The sequence below is a fragment of the Anthonomus grandis genome, chromosome 4 (assembly GCF_022605725.1).
Source record: "Anthonomus grandis grandis chromosome 4, icAntGran1.3, whole genome shotgun sequence".
Taxonomy (NCBI): Eukaryota; Metazoa; Arthropoda; class Insecta; order Coleoptera; family Curculionidae; genus Anthonomus; species Anthonomus grandis.
This window is the reverse complement of record NC_065549.1, coordinates 14,932,859-14,947,490: the sequence shown is the minus strand read 5'-3', so window position 1 is coordinate 14,947,490 and position 14,632 is coordinate 14,932,859. Positions and strand designations below refer to the sequence as shown.

The following is a 14,632-nucleotide window of genomic DNA, read 5'->3' as shown; positions in this document are numbered from 1 at the left end:
GCGCCATCCTACTCTTCTTTATTACCGATTTTCCTGTTATTTTTCGCAGCATTACTGTAGAATCCGTGCTAATATCCACCTAGACAGTTAATTATATATTAATATGTTTATTGTTTTAAAAATTATATAATTTCTATGCAATATAATTACAAAATCCACTCATTGATTTTTCCAACCACGAATATGTAGATTTCCATTTTAAATTTAGATTTCTTATCTAGATAGAAGGTTTCTAAATAAATACATATATAAATACCTTAATAAGCGAAATTATAATGATTTTACTACGACCAAAATAGCTCCAGTGATTTAACATAAGATACATAATGTTAAAATAATACACTGCATCGAAAGAAATAATGGGGGAAATAATGGTAATATCGATTTAGATTATGCACCACGCATAACTTAAATGGATAGGATTAACCATTATTAAAATAATTGTAAAAGAGTACGAAGGGGCATAAACTGCCTTTTTTATCAACAGGTTTTATGTATAAGAGCAATGTATATATAAACGAATTACCGGCAAACAATCTGACAACGGTGCGGCATATCAAAGCGTGCATTTGTTGTTGTTATACCGGCTTCTTCAGCCTAGCGTGGTTGCCCAACCACGTGTTCGTGAGGGCATCGACTCAAAAAACGACCATTTAGCGCCAAAAGACGACGTGATGGGAGTCACACAATAAAATTTATTTTTATACAGAATTGACTGTATTGACTTGGGTTAAGGCTGTCTCTTATAGGTAGCTTATGCTTCCGTGCTGTATATGACTTATTTTTTCATTGTTCTAAAGAAACCAATAAGTAGAATTAAGTCAGCGAGTACCAATTTTTTCTGCTTCTTGTCTTAGTACCCACTGAAGTCGGAACCCACTGATCTCGAAAACCCAATCTTTTTTTTAATTAATACTCTATGCTAATTTTCTTTTTTAATTTGATGAAGGACTATTGAAATTGCATAAGTAATTATATATAATTTAATAAAATATATAAGAACTAGACGCAATAAGTATCTCGCATCACCACAATACCAGATCACTAATTGCGATTTAGAAATTCCTTAATACCTTTCTTAATACTTTGTGTTGAATAGAGAAATCCGAAATTTGATATTAATTAATAATATACGTGGATATATTAAATGAAAAGTATATTTTGTAAATATCTCTGGGATGCAAAGGAATGTTTAAGATGTTTTCTACTTATATTATTATTGTGTACATCTGTTCTATAAACACTGCTGGTTTAATTTTCAGCACATGCTAAGTAGCTAATTGAAATAGAATTTCTAAATCAGAATTACTTTGAGCATCGTTTAGGTACATATTATTGTTACAAAAAATTAATTATTTAATAAACTAAGATGTATATAGAGCAAAGGCCCAAGTATACTCTCCTGAGGTACACCTGCAATCAGATCAAGAGTGCCAGATACCATCCATCCTGGTTAGTATGGTATCTGGCAGTCTCGTTGTTATGCTCTATTAGTAAATGAAGAAATTAATTCAATGGCCCATCGCTAAAACAGAAATGTTGTAAAATAAATATAAAGATTTCATGGTTCACCATATCAAATGCCTTAGTAAAATCCAACAACACCAAAACATTTATTAGGCTTTAATTCGGATTTTTGAGGATATCATCAGTTACACAAGCCAACGCCATTTCATAGCTATATATTTTTATAAAAATAGATTATTTTTTAGGCAATAAGCCATTTAAATTGAAGTATTTAAAAATTTCGGTTTTGAATTGGTCCCAATTGAATTGCCCAATAATTGGCCGTAATTGACCAAAGTCGTTTGGATTATATCTCTTGAAAGTGGCACAACATTAGCTGTTTTACACTTAAGGGATCATCAGATTCTGAAGTTAGTGCGTGCGATGACTTGAGTTTCATAAATTTCTTCAGTGAATAGTGAATTTTATTCAGCTGTAAGTTTGACTCTACCGTTTGTGTCTACACAATACTAATATCTTTTAAAGTGAAGATTTACTGCCCATTTTTTGCAGTGTAACAGCAAATCACAATCATTTGAACTAAACTGCATAGGATATACGAAATGTCAACTCGTTCAACATCGGCAAACAAATTTGCCATCTCTACCCCAATTTGATCAATAAATCCTCCGTGCTCTTTTTTAATCTAACTTTATTAGTAAAATATATAACTTATAATCGCAACCAAACTAGGATACAGTGCATAACGTATTTGTTGAAACCATGCCAAACAAAAAAACTCAAATACTGTTCTGACGACAAAAACTTAATTATTAAGCCATCAGCCAGCATTATGCATAATTTAAATGGATATGATGATAATGAGTATAGCATGTCGCCGAACTATGCGATCTTCCCCACGGGGGCGCCGCACCATCCAACAGAAATGGGCGTTCGGTGGCTTCGTAGTGCTGCCTCCTGGGCATGCGAATAATATAAATTATTATGAAACGTAGTCTCAGGGAGTCAACGTAGGATTTGGATAAGTTACTCGCCGTTGGAAGAGTTCAGTGAAGTAAATTTAAAATTTAAATAGATTGCTTTATAGACTTTTTTTCGAATTCGAAATATATTTTACTAAATTAAATAATATACACTTTTTGTTAACTTAATATTAAATACAAAACATGTTAGCGCATAAGCCTAGGTTTGTGTTGCGCCTGGAGTCACTAATAAACTCAATCACATACGCTTCGCGGATAACATCGTTATTTCAGTCGGACAATCTAGAGGAGACTACCGATATCGTACAACAAATTGGACTGTCAACACCAAAACATTTATTAGGCTTTAATTCGAATTTTTGAGGATATCATCAGTTACACAAGCCAACGCCATTTCATAGCTATATATTTTTATAAAAATAGATTATTTTTTAGGCAATAAGCCACTTAAATTGAAGTATTTAAAAATTTCGGTTTTGAATTGGTCCCAATTGAATTGCCCAATAATTGGCCGTAATTGCCCAAAGTCGTTTGGATTATATCTCTTGAAAGTGGCACAACATTAGCTGTTTTACACTTAAGGGATCATCAGATTCTGAAGTTAGTGCGTGCGATGACTTGAGTTTCATAAATTTCTTCAGTGAATAGTGAATTTTATTCAGCTGTAAGTTTGACTCTACCGTTTGTGTCTACACAATACTAATATCTTTTAAAGTGAAGATTTACTGCCCATTTTTTGCAATGTAACAGCAAATCACAATAATTTGAACTACACTGCATAGGATATACAAAACGTCAACTCGTTCAACATCGGCAAACAAATTTGCCATCTCTACCCCAATTTTACCAATAAATCCTCCGTGCTCTTTTTTAATCTAACTTTATTAGTAAAATATATAACTTATAATCGCAACCAAACTAGGATACAGTGCATAACGTATTTGTTGAAACCATGCCAAACAAAAAAAAACTCAAATACTGTTCTGATGACAAAAACTTAATTATTAAGCCATCAGCCAGCATTATGCATAATTTAAATGGATATGATGATAATGAGTATAGCATGTCGCCGAACTATGCGATATTCCCCACGGGGGCGCCGCACCATCCAACAGAAATGGGCGTTCGGTGGCTTCGTAGTGCAGCCTCCCGGGCATGCGAATAATATAAATTATTATGAAACGTGGTCTCAGGGAGTCAACGTAGAATTTGGATAAGTTACTCGCCGTTGGAAGAGTTAAGTGAAGTAAATTTAAAGTTTAACTAGATTGCTTTATAGACTTTTTTTCGAATTCGAATTCTATTTTACTAAATTAAATGATATAGACTTTTTGTTAACTTGTTAGCGCATACAAAACCTAAATACAAAACATGTAAGCGCATAAGCCTAGGTTTGTGTTGCGCCTAGAGTCACTAATGAGAGAAACTTATTCACGTACACTTCGCGGATAACATCGTTATTTCAGTCGGACAATCTAGAGGAGACTACAGAGGATTCACCGATATCGTACAACAAATTAGACTGTCAATTAATTTAGAAAAGACCAAAAATCACAATTTCCAGTGATCAAATGCAAAAAGTATGTATATTTGGGTCATGAGAGTAGAATAACCTGAGACAACCTGCGAACCAAACAGAGTAATTATCACCCTAGGTGAGCGGCATACAGAAAAATGAAGAATATTCTGAAAGGAAAATCCCAAATTGGTTGAAACGAAAAGCACTTGCGTATTATCCAATGCGTATTACCGGTTCTGACATAAGGCACAGAAACCCTAACTTTAACGAAAAAAACCACAGGAAAATTAAGGGTAACAAAGGCCAATGGAGAGATCGATGCTTGACCTGACCCTAAGGAATCGAGTGAGAAATGAAGAGATATGCCGACATTGTAGTAGATGATATTATACAAAGAATCACTACACGGAAATGGGTTACGCACATTGCTAGAACGGAGGACAGTCGAGGGATCAAAAAACTGTTAAAATGGTAATTAAGAGTTGACAACCATATAGCTTAGGTAGACCTTTAACTTGGATGACCTAAAAAGAATAGCGAAAAATTGGATTGCAACAGTCTATGTCTAGCAATGAACGTGAAAGGGACTGCATCATGATAATGATGACACATAATGGTCAAATAATACACCGCATCGAAAAAAATGATACGAAATACATATGTAATATTCATTTAGATTATGCACCACGCATAACTTAAATGTACATGGTTAACCGTCATTCAAATATTTGTAAAAGACTAAGAAGGCGCATATACTGCCTTTTTTGTAATAAATGTATATAAACGTTTTACCGGCAACAATCTACCAATTATTATTTTTTGCTACTTAATATTAAATATAAAATGTATGTTAGCGTCATAGATTATAATCATAGTACATTTGGTTAACCTAAAATGAAAACTAATGAGAAATTATTAGAGAATGATTTAAAAGAACGTTCAAACACACACATAATATTAAAAAAGACTGGTTAAGGATTAGGTGGCTCAATTTATGTTTAAAGCGTTTAATATTTTTTGTAGTCTTTAGAATATTTGGGACCTAAATATACTTAAAATTAAAAATATTTATTTATATGTATGCTGTTTCTGACAGATCTTGTCACAATTGCCAGTAAGAATTTCGTATACACCAATATGTTTTTTAATGAAAGCAATGCTTTCAAATTAATTAACTGTATGATTTAACTATATGAAATATGATTTCAATAAAAAAATTATGTGGTATTGATACATGAAAGAATGCAATACCTGCGTATGTCCCGCCCCGGAAAACTTAACCGTAATTTAAAATTGATTCGATACCCAAACATTCTCTAATGGATGTCCTGCATTGGTCCTAACTAGGTCGAAATGTCTTTGGTTGATAATTTTGTACAAGCCAATGGATTTTAAATAATATGTGGAGTTTCACTGGCCTTCCAGAAGATATTTTGGAAAGTGTAATTAGTTTCTGAGTCTAACGGATAGAGTTTTTTGAGAATTGGTGTCATATTTTTTGAGATACATTAGACATCCATTACCGGTCAAAAGATGTTTCTTCATTTTGATGAATATATCTAACGTACCATGAATTTGGGAAATTATGAATTCCATAGCTTGAAATGAGAAACTATTGCACAAATACTAATGAAGTAATGAAAAGCCATTGATCTCATATTTTTATAGATCCATCAGACGTTCGTCTTTTCTTAAAAAACGTAGAGGAAATACTAAGGTAAATATTTCGAGCCTATAGATTGAAAAGTAGTTTAAAGCCATTGGACGAAGAGAAATAAAAACCCACTGGACTTCGAATTTTCTAGATTCATTACACGTTAATTCCTCTTTGAAAATTGTATCTGCATTTTTATGAAATATATTCATTCATCTTATGGATTTATGAAATTTTTAATTTCCTGGTTTCAATAAAATAAGAAGTCATTGGTCAAACAATAATAAAAAGCCATTAGACATTGGACAATTACAATAGATGTCTTTAAAATGAAAACCAAAGGTGGAACCCTGTAATAGACCTATTTTGCTGTATGGACCTTCATCCATTCTTTGCTGCGTAGTTATTTGAATATATTATGAATGAAGAAAAGTAGCTACCTATTGAACTTTCTATTTTACATATCCCTTTGAATCAACAATTTATCTGTCGAGTTTGTGACATTTGTATAATCCTAGGACATCAATTTTTTTTTTGAGAAATTAAACGAAAGTTCACTGGATATTTATATTTAAAAAACCAAAAAACCTTTGGATGTCCATTGGATAAATTGGTGCTCTCTGGATAAGAGCTAAGTAGATTAATCTTAATGCCTAAAAAGATAGTACCTCTCTAAGTGAATAGAATTTATTTATTAATTTAGGAGCTTGTCAATGATCTTTTCATTTTAAACCTTCGTCAATTATTTTATTACGATATTTTATATTACTTATAAAAGTGATTGATTTTGTGTTAGGGGATAGAGTTGAAATTAGCTATACTTGATTTGTAAATGGAAAACGAAAAGAATTTTGTTCTAGGAATATTAAAAGAAAGACATAGTTCATATTTAATTAATTTTGTATGACAGTTAAGCTACGCTCTGCCATATTTTCAACTTCATTCCATGTATTTCCTTTATAAAAAATTGCAGTATTGTCTGCGTATGATATAAGAGTTCCAAGACCATTTATTGCGCATATATTATTAATGTATTTAATAAATAATAATGGTGCAAAAACTGTACCCTTAGCCGGATGAGATTGCGAATTTTTACAAATTTTTCTCTATCTGTGACCTCTCACGCCAATATGTTCCAGGTTTGTAATAAGTCTCATATGGTAACGTATCAAAGGCCTTAGCTAGATCCAAGAAGACAAGCAGACAGATCCATGTAGGTAAGCCTGGACAAAATTGATATTGATTTTAAGATATAATTGCATGTGAACTTTCTGCAAAAGAAATTCTTCTAGTCTTGTTTCTCAGCTTTTCTCAAAAATTGTTGCAAAATTATTCCATTTTGATATAAGCCTGTAGTTGGATAATTATGATTTTGAACCGCCTTTGTGAATAGGTGTTTAAATATACATCGTTGTGTTCCAGTAAAGGATCATACACAGTTTACAATAATTGACTGGTACCTTTACTAACTTTAATGAAACTTCTTTGAACTGAGAATACTCAAATTCTGAATTTTTTTCAATGACTTGAAAAAATGTGCATATTTTGTAATTTTTGATTAATTTGAGTACGTCAAAAATAGGTAATAAAAAAAATTTTCAAAAATTTTACTTGTAAATAAAACTCTAAATATCATACCAAATCTTTATTTGGCTAAACACTTACATATCTGAAAATTTATCATAACTATTTATAATATTTTTTGATTATGTAATTGCTTAAAGATCTTTTTTTAATTTAATATTTTGCTGCTTTTTCGTAAATGTTTTTCTACTCTACAGTTTACCACAACCCAACCACTCTCAAAAATATAAAGAAAGAAGCTTAATACGTGCAATATGTTGCCCATTTTGACCGACTGCATATAATCTTTCAGTTCACGTTCCAAATCAGTTCATCGACGTGGTCCCTCAGACGAAAAAAGGTCCCTTGTCTCCTAATCTATGATTCAGTGTAAAAGGTAAATAACCTCAAGAATTAGGTAGGTTTCTCTCAAGTCGACGAAAAAGGCAGACAAGCAGCAGTTGGCCCGACTGAATCATGTTTTCGGTCTTTTTATTCGATTTTCAGACTCTTTTTTTCAGACAGTGGGTCGAAAAAGTTACGATTTCAAGCCTTTGTATCAACGATATCGCAACTTCGCAATACATAACATAATAAACATAATAAACGTTTTTACCAATTAACTCTTGCCTAATAGAAATTTTAAATTATCATAGTTATTTATTAGAAACTGCTTTATAGATACCTCTTACGTTATTAAGTCTTAACATGCATATCAAGATTTAATAATAATTAAATTACAATATGCGTTTGGTAATTGAAGAATGGTGCAACGATGAGGTTTGATTTTTGCGGTAATGAGCTAATGTTGCGACAACCGGGTTTATTTTACGTGAAACAAGAAAAGCAATTAAATGCGGAAAATTATTAATTATTACTTAATATTACATTGTAATTGGTTGGATGTAATTTTATCTTTTTAATGATTATTAAAATTGATATGTTTAATTTAATACGTAACTATCCATTTTTTGGTTTTATTTTCTTTGGGTTAAATGGTCTTTAGTAATAATTTTATGAGAGTTTTAAATAGTGTTGGTTGCATCTTACGTGAGTCTTGTTAATAACTTGCTCCCTAAATATTAAACTGGTATTATAATGTGCTGCTACTGTTTCTCACTTATACCTACAATTTGTTTCGGATATTGGGTAATTGCTTCTTCATATCCGTGGTATTAGACACACACTTCGCCTTCTCTTATTGCTCTAATATAATATTTGCCTAATTTACTATAAATAGTCCCATAACCATCCATATCTGTCAAATGATTTTAACAAATTTAAACAGAGAGTATCTCTAGCCTTTTTGTTCTTTAATGAATTTATTGTTTTTATTGTGACTGGTAGGACAGTTTAAACCAGATCTTTCTTAAACAAATATTCCACCATACTTTTGTATTTTATTAAGTATATGACATTTCTTGAATATTTATAGATTATATTCGATAAAATAAAAATAGTTCTTCACTTTTCTTACTTAATTTTTAAAAATTTCCTTTAGATGATGGTTAATTTAATTTTGAAATGTCTGACGAGTTGATGGGTGTAAATATGAGGACCCACGCATTGCGACTATCTGAAACAAATTCCCAGACCCGATGCAAGTTATCTAAAACACTCAAGTTTCGACTTACAATAATTAATTTTAAATTTAAGAGTTAATTAAATTTTTCAGTTATTAATATCCAAGTAACTTATATTCTTTTGATGTAGTTTAAGTTATTTTAATACCCTTCGAAGTATCAGTTATTTTTAATAGGGAGAATATGGAATAATAAAAAAAAATGTTTTTCAAAAATAAATTAAAATGTTGTTGGGGTAGTGATTTTCAATAGGCTATAAACAATTGACTTTATTGTTAACAGGAGACAAGATTTTTGTTTATATAAAAAAATATATAAAAAGTTGAAGTTTTTTCGTGAAACTTCGATTTTCTTTCAATTGTCGGATGTTCTATCTTACATAGGACTTTAACTGCCTGAAAGAAGTAAGAACAATTTCTTTGTCAAACAAATATAGTTATCTTTAAAAGAACTCGTCCATTATCTCAAAGAGATCTACGTAACTAGAGAAAAAATTGAAAACTCCAAGTCTCAGTCTCAAAAAGTCTTTTTAATTAATCAGGTGACATGTTTCGCTAATAAAGCATCATCAGACCTTATAGCATAGCATATAGACATATTTGTCAGTACTTAGCAGGTCATCTAGCTATAAGGTCTGATGATGCTTTATTAGCGAAACATGTCACCTGATTAATTACAAAGACTTTTTGAGACTGAGACTTGGAGCTTTAATTTTTTTCTCTATAGTTATCTTTTCTATAGAGCTAAATTATTATAGTTAAGAAGATATTTTTTCAAATAGAAGTAATTTTTATTATATTTAAAGCATTTTCTTTTAATATCTCTTATTTCAAAAAAGACTTCGACTGCCTAGAAGAATTTTTTTTTCTGGTAGTAAAAATCACTTCCTTAGTAGTTGAAGTCATATTAATAGGTTGTTTAAAGCAAATATAGTAATTTTCAGTATTATTGATCAAGTAGTTAGTTTTTTTTATTAGTATCCCGAGGCAGTGAACATGTTTTTCAAGCCTTCCAGAAGTATTTCATAAATTTATAATTAAAATTTTTTTTTTAATAGAATACATTTTCGTTTTGTCAAAAAGGACTGGCTAAAAGAATATTTTTCATCAGCTATGTTCTTTAAATAGTAAAATTTTTTTAAAGAAATATAATTATTTTCTGTTTTTTTCAAAAGTGATCCCATGATTACTATTTCCAGGCCAGGGATTTATTATTTATTACTTTTAAGCAGTTTAAGTGTTTTTTTGGAAGCAGTTTGGTTCCTTAAACGTTGTTTTAAAGATAAACTGCCAGGGAAAATATTTTTTTTCTCATATATTAGAATATTTTGATATTAGAAAAGGCTTTTAAAATTATCCTCTTTAGTTATCAAAATAGCAGTTTCAAACAAGAAAATGCGTATTTTCTGTTAACTTTAAATAGGTTTTCTCCAAACAGTTAAAGCCAGCCGTGATTTCCTTAAAGCAGTTTTCGGAATACATTTTAATTTACTAATAACTTTTTTTTGCTAGGCAGTTAATTTTTATTAAAAGCAGTTAAAGTCATTTCTTTACCTATCTTATTTACTTTAATATACAGAGTGTAATTTTTATCACTTTCAGGTACTAAAAGCCTTTTGTTCTTAATTCCTAAAAAAAATATTAAACAAAAAACCAGATTTAACTAGTTTTAAACGGGACTTTTAAGAGGATGAAAAGAATTACCAACAAATTCTTTTTCGACCACATTTGAATTAAAATTTGAATAAAAAAAAACATTTTCCAGGCAGCTGAGATACTTTTAAAGCTCTACCAGGACGTTTACAAAAAAAGCTATATTCATAAAATAAACTAGAAATGTATTACAAAATCAGTTTTCAAAGTGGCCACCCCAAAACATAATATGTATATTTTACTGTTTATATATAAGTGTCTATTAGATAATTCTCTTGTATAGATATCTGGAAGGCTTGTTTTCTTTTATTTTATGTCTTCTTTCTATTTATTTCAATTTATGAATTATAATTCTTATAATTCATAAGACCAAGTTTTTCTTTTATGTTAATGCAACTTAAAACATTGTAGCGAGGGTACTCACGTACTCGCCGTATGTCCACCCTCCAACCTTTGACGTCGCAGGGTATCCGTCAACCCCCCTCACTATTTCTTTGTACAGTTATAGGAGAAAAAGTTGACAAAATGCCTCGGGCGCCACTCTAAGTAATTAAAGGAGCTTAGAGTCCCCTCTAGCCTCTCGGGTAAGCCTTTAGACAGTGGAGAAACCAGGTAGAGATTGAAAGTAGACTGTCCGGTTATAATGGGATTTTATTACTCTTAATCTTTATTATTACAAATACTAATAAGTAACAGGTTTGGTTGCTTAAAACTAAGTGAACAAAAGTGTACTTAAAATCTAACAATCCCCATTACCAATTTCTATGATTAAGCACAGGCAGTTATTTGGGAAAATGTACCGAAAAATTCAGCACTCTATTAATGACGCAAAATAGTATGATTTAAGGGACGGGGTTATGATGTTTTGTACAAGCGGTTACGGATGACATTCGTTAAGCAAAGTCGGAAATTCAACACCAATCAAGCGAAGCAATCTCAATCAATCGGTCAACATTTACCTCTGCTCTGTTGCTATACGGATAGTAATTATATTATTATGGACTCGGTTATCACTTGTCTTTCACCACTTTGAGAAGACAAGTAATACTTAATAAACGCGGCTACTGCCTGCCCTACAAAACACGAGAAAAGATAGTGTCGAAGCAGTAGTTTTCATCAATAAAATAATTAAACAGAACGGCACGGTCGCGGACAGAGCAGAAAATAAAAAGTCAACAATAAAAATTATCAAATAAATACAAAATGAATCCGCAGTGAGTATTTCTCTGGTTCCAAACAAGAATGTAACTTTTCGCGAACAGAACTAATGAAACCTTGGTTTAATTACCCGTGTACTACCTGCCCTACAAAACACGAAGAAAGATAGTGTCCAGGCGCCAGTTATCAATCGCGGCTGTTGCTTGCCCCACAAAACACGAAGAAAGATGGGCCCAAACAACAGTTTCAAAATTAAGTAAAATGGAACGGGACGGAACGATATCAATAGCAACGGATTTGATAAAGATCTTAATACGCGAGCTTGGAAGCGGCCGCGGTCAACTGTCAACAGGTGGCTCTTACCTAACCCAATTCACACTGTCAACGTCAAGACAAAATTAAACGAAAATATTAAAAATTTAACTGAAAAATTACTGGCATGGTACGACCTTACTGCGATGAATGTGAATCCTTGGTGGACCTGGAACCTTTTTATACCCATCGCAGGAATTTGGATGCCGACGACTCACGAACATCCTCGGAACCAATCGTTGAATAAAAATGCAATCGGGAGTTTTTCCTCATGAAAAAGGTACGGATTTATAGGCTATGTTTACCTTATATGGTAAACAACCTTAGTTTCAGCTCTCAAAACCGGGTATTTCTAGGTGAAAACAGCGGGACAAAAGCTGGCCACATGTGTACAAGAAAACCGGCTTTTCAGGAAAACCGCGGAAAACGGAAACATAATTTATATTATATTTTGCCACACCAGACATGCCCCTTCATTTAACAGAGCTTCCCAAGGTAGGTAAACCTTGAAACTTGCAAAATAGAACATGTAAACAATGCAACAGCATAAAAGGAAAATTTCATGAAAATAACCGGAAAACTGGAAGCATAGTGATGAAAACCCTCTCAGTTTTAGGCATTTGTGGTTCTTTATTATCCTAAGAATAACCAGGGTTGAAAACAATAAGGCCAGAGACTACAACATAGTCAACGGAAAACTAGGCATAACCTATAAGAAATCGAATCTTTCCAGAATACTATTAGGCTAGAAACCTCTTTAAGTTGGTTTCTTTATATATATTTACAATTATAAACCCCTCATGACTCACAGGTAAAGCTTAAAATGTATCTTTTTGTTATGTAAATTATAAATTTAGAGGTTAAAATGTTAACGGAGCAAAATTATCTAAGTTGTCTTATAAAACACTGCCTGGGCTTACCCTTATTGCTATAAAATCAAGACAAAATCTTGTAACTTCGTTACAACATTGAAAGGCCTTTCAATGTTCTAAGTAATGCAATAATTGAACTCTTTCAAATCTCTCTTATAAGATTTAAATGTTAAAAGCTAAGATAAACCCTTTCACTTTAAAACGAAGACTTTGCGATTGCAAATAATTAATAGAACGATCATCATTCAAGTCTGAACTAGATGTTTCTTAAGTTATTTTTCATTTGCCTGTGGTTAAATGAGCATCGTAAAATTTTATTGCGTTTATTCACGAGTATGTTGAGGTCCGTTAGGCAAGTGCAAGCAGCGTTAAATTAAAAGTCATCAGGATCCTTGGTAATTGCTCTTAGTTCGGAACTGCTGAGATAAAGAGCAGCTTAGACATTTTGAGATTAGGAACGAGAGTTACTTTGGAAGATAATGTAATAATATTTTTGTCTTAAGTTACCATTGTTTGAAGTATTTATTTCTTGAAATAATTATATATTATCATAGAATATGTATCCAGATATATTGTTTATCTTATACTTTATTGTCTACAGGCCAATTTTTAGGAGTGTAAATTATTTTAGATCTAAATTATGATTTTTAGCATAGGCAAATATTTCCAATAAATATACTTTAGACTTTATTATTCTAGTCTGGAAAATTCCCCTTTTAAGTGCAAAAATTACCATGCATTGACATGCAAGAGAAATTTTTAGGCAAAGCATTAAGCCAAAGAAAGAAAGACATTACTGCATTGATTCCCTGATTCCCCATTTTCGCTGTAACTGAGAAGGCAAATGTATTATTTGTTTAATACTTTGTTATCTACATATCAATTATTAAAAGTGTAAGACATTTTAAGTCTAAATTATGATTTATGATTTAATTATGATTAGCACAGGCAAATATACTTTAGACTCTGTTACACTGGCCTGGCAAATTCGTTTCTTAAGTGCAAAAATACCCATGCATTGACACGTATGCCCTATTTGCACTGTAGTTGAAAAGGCAAACATGTCGCATGTCTCGGCTTTGTTTGTAGTTTGGATAAACCTCTATAGTTAAAAGACGGGGAGTCAAAGAAACTCTATTATTCGTTCTCTTTTTAACTTGTGACTTACTCTTGTAAATACATTGACTTTCACATCTAAGACCATCATTAGCCAGGTCGGTAGTATATTCATTTGCAGGAATTATAAGATGAGGATGATTTTGCAAAATCTGGCACAAATGAAAGCACTGATCCCTGGGATCCAATGCTGTTTTTTGTGACATTATGTTTTGATTTACTGAATACCTGTTTCATTGATTATTACAAGTTTTAACAACCAAGCAAAGGTTGTTGTGAGAGTGACCAAAGCTATTCAACAAACCAATAGTTTTATCAGAAAAGCCACTTCGTAACTTATATTGTCAAAGGCTTTGTTGAAATCCGAGAGAGTCAAATATATATATCTATAAACTCAATACTAAGATTGCCGTATAAATAGGCAAAGTAAAGAAAAAACTAAAAGACAAAAAATAGAGAAAGGTATGATAAACGACATGTTAATTCAAATTAATTCTAATGTAACTTTCATAAACGTACTAGTATACATAACTCCACAGTGAAAAACTAGCCAATGCGCATGAGTGATATTATGAAATTCTACTAGCTGCTCATATCCATCCACCGTTGTGATAATTATTAATTATGGATCGTTTAATCAGTGATTAGGAAGTTTTTAAGCATGCGCAGATCGCCCAATTTTACTGCCAAATAGACGTTATCATATGGTTGTCTAATATACCGATCTCTCTATGTTAGCTTCACCTTTCTCGT

The 14,632-nt window shown here is 31.8% G+C and overlaps 1 protein-coding gene and 1 long non-coding RNA gene across 2 annotated transcripts in view; one reads left to right on the top strand and one right to left on the bottom strand.

The window, feature by feature from the left end:
- LOC126735560 (zinc finger protein 395) overlaps positions 1–14,632 on the bottom strand; it is a 176,779-nt gene that overhangs the window by 31,806 nt on the left and 130,341 nt on the right. The gene's annotated exons all lie outside the window — the stretch shown is intronic.
- LOC126735562 (uncharacterized) lies at positions 11,958–13,276 on the top strand. The gene is made up of 3 exons (XR_007660440.1): positions 11,958–12,171; positions 12,248–12,386; positions 12,502–13,276. It is a non-coding gene; the product is annotated as an uncharacterized LOC126735562 (long non-coding RNA).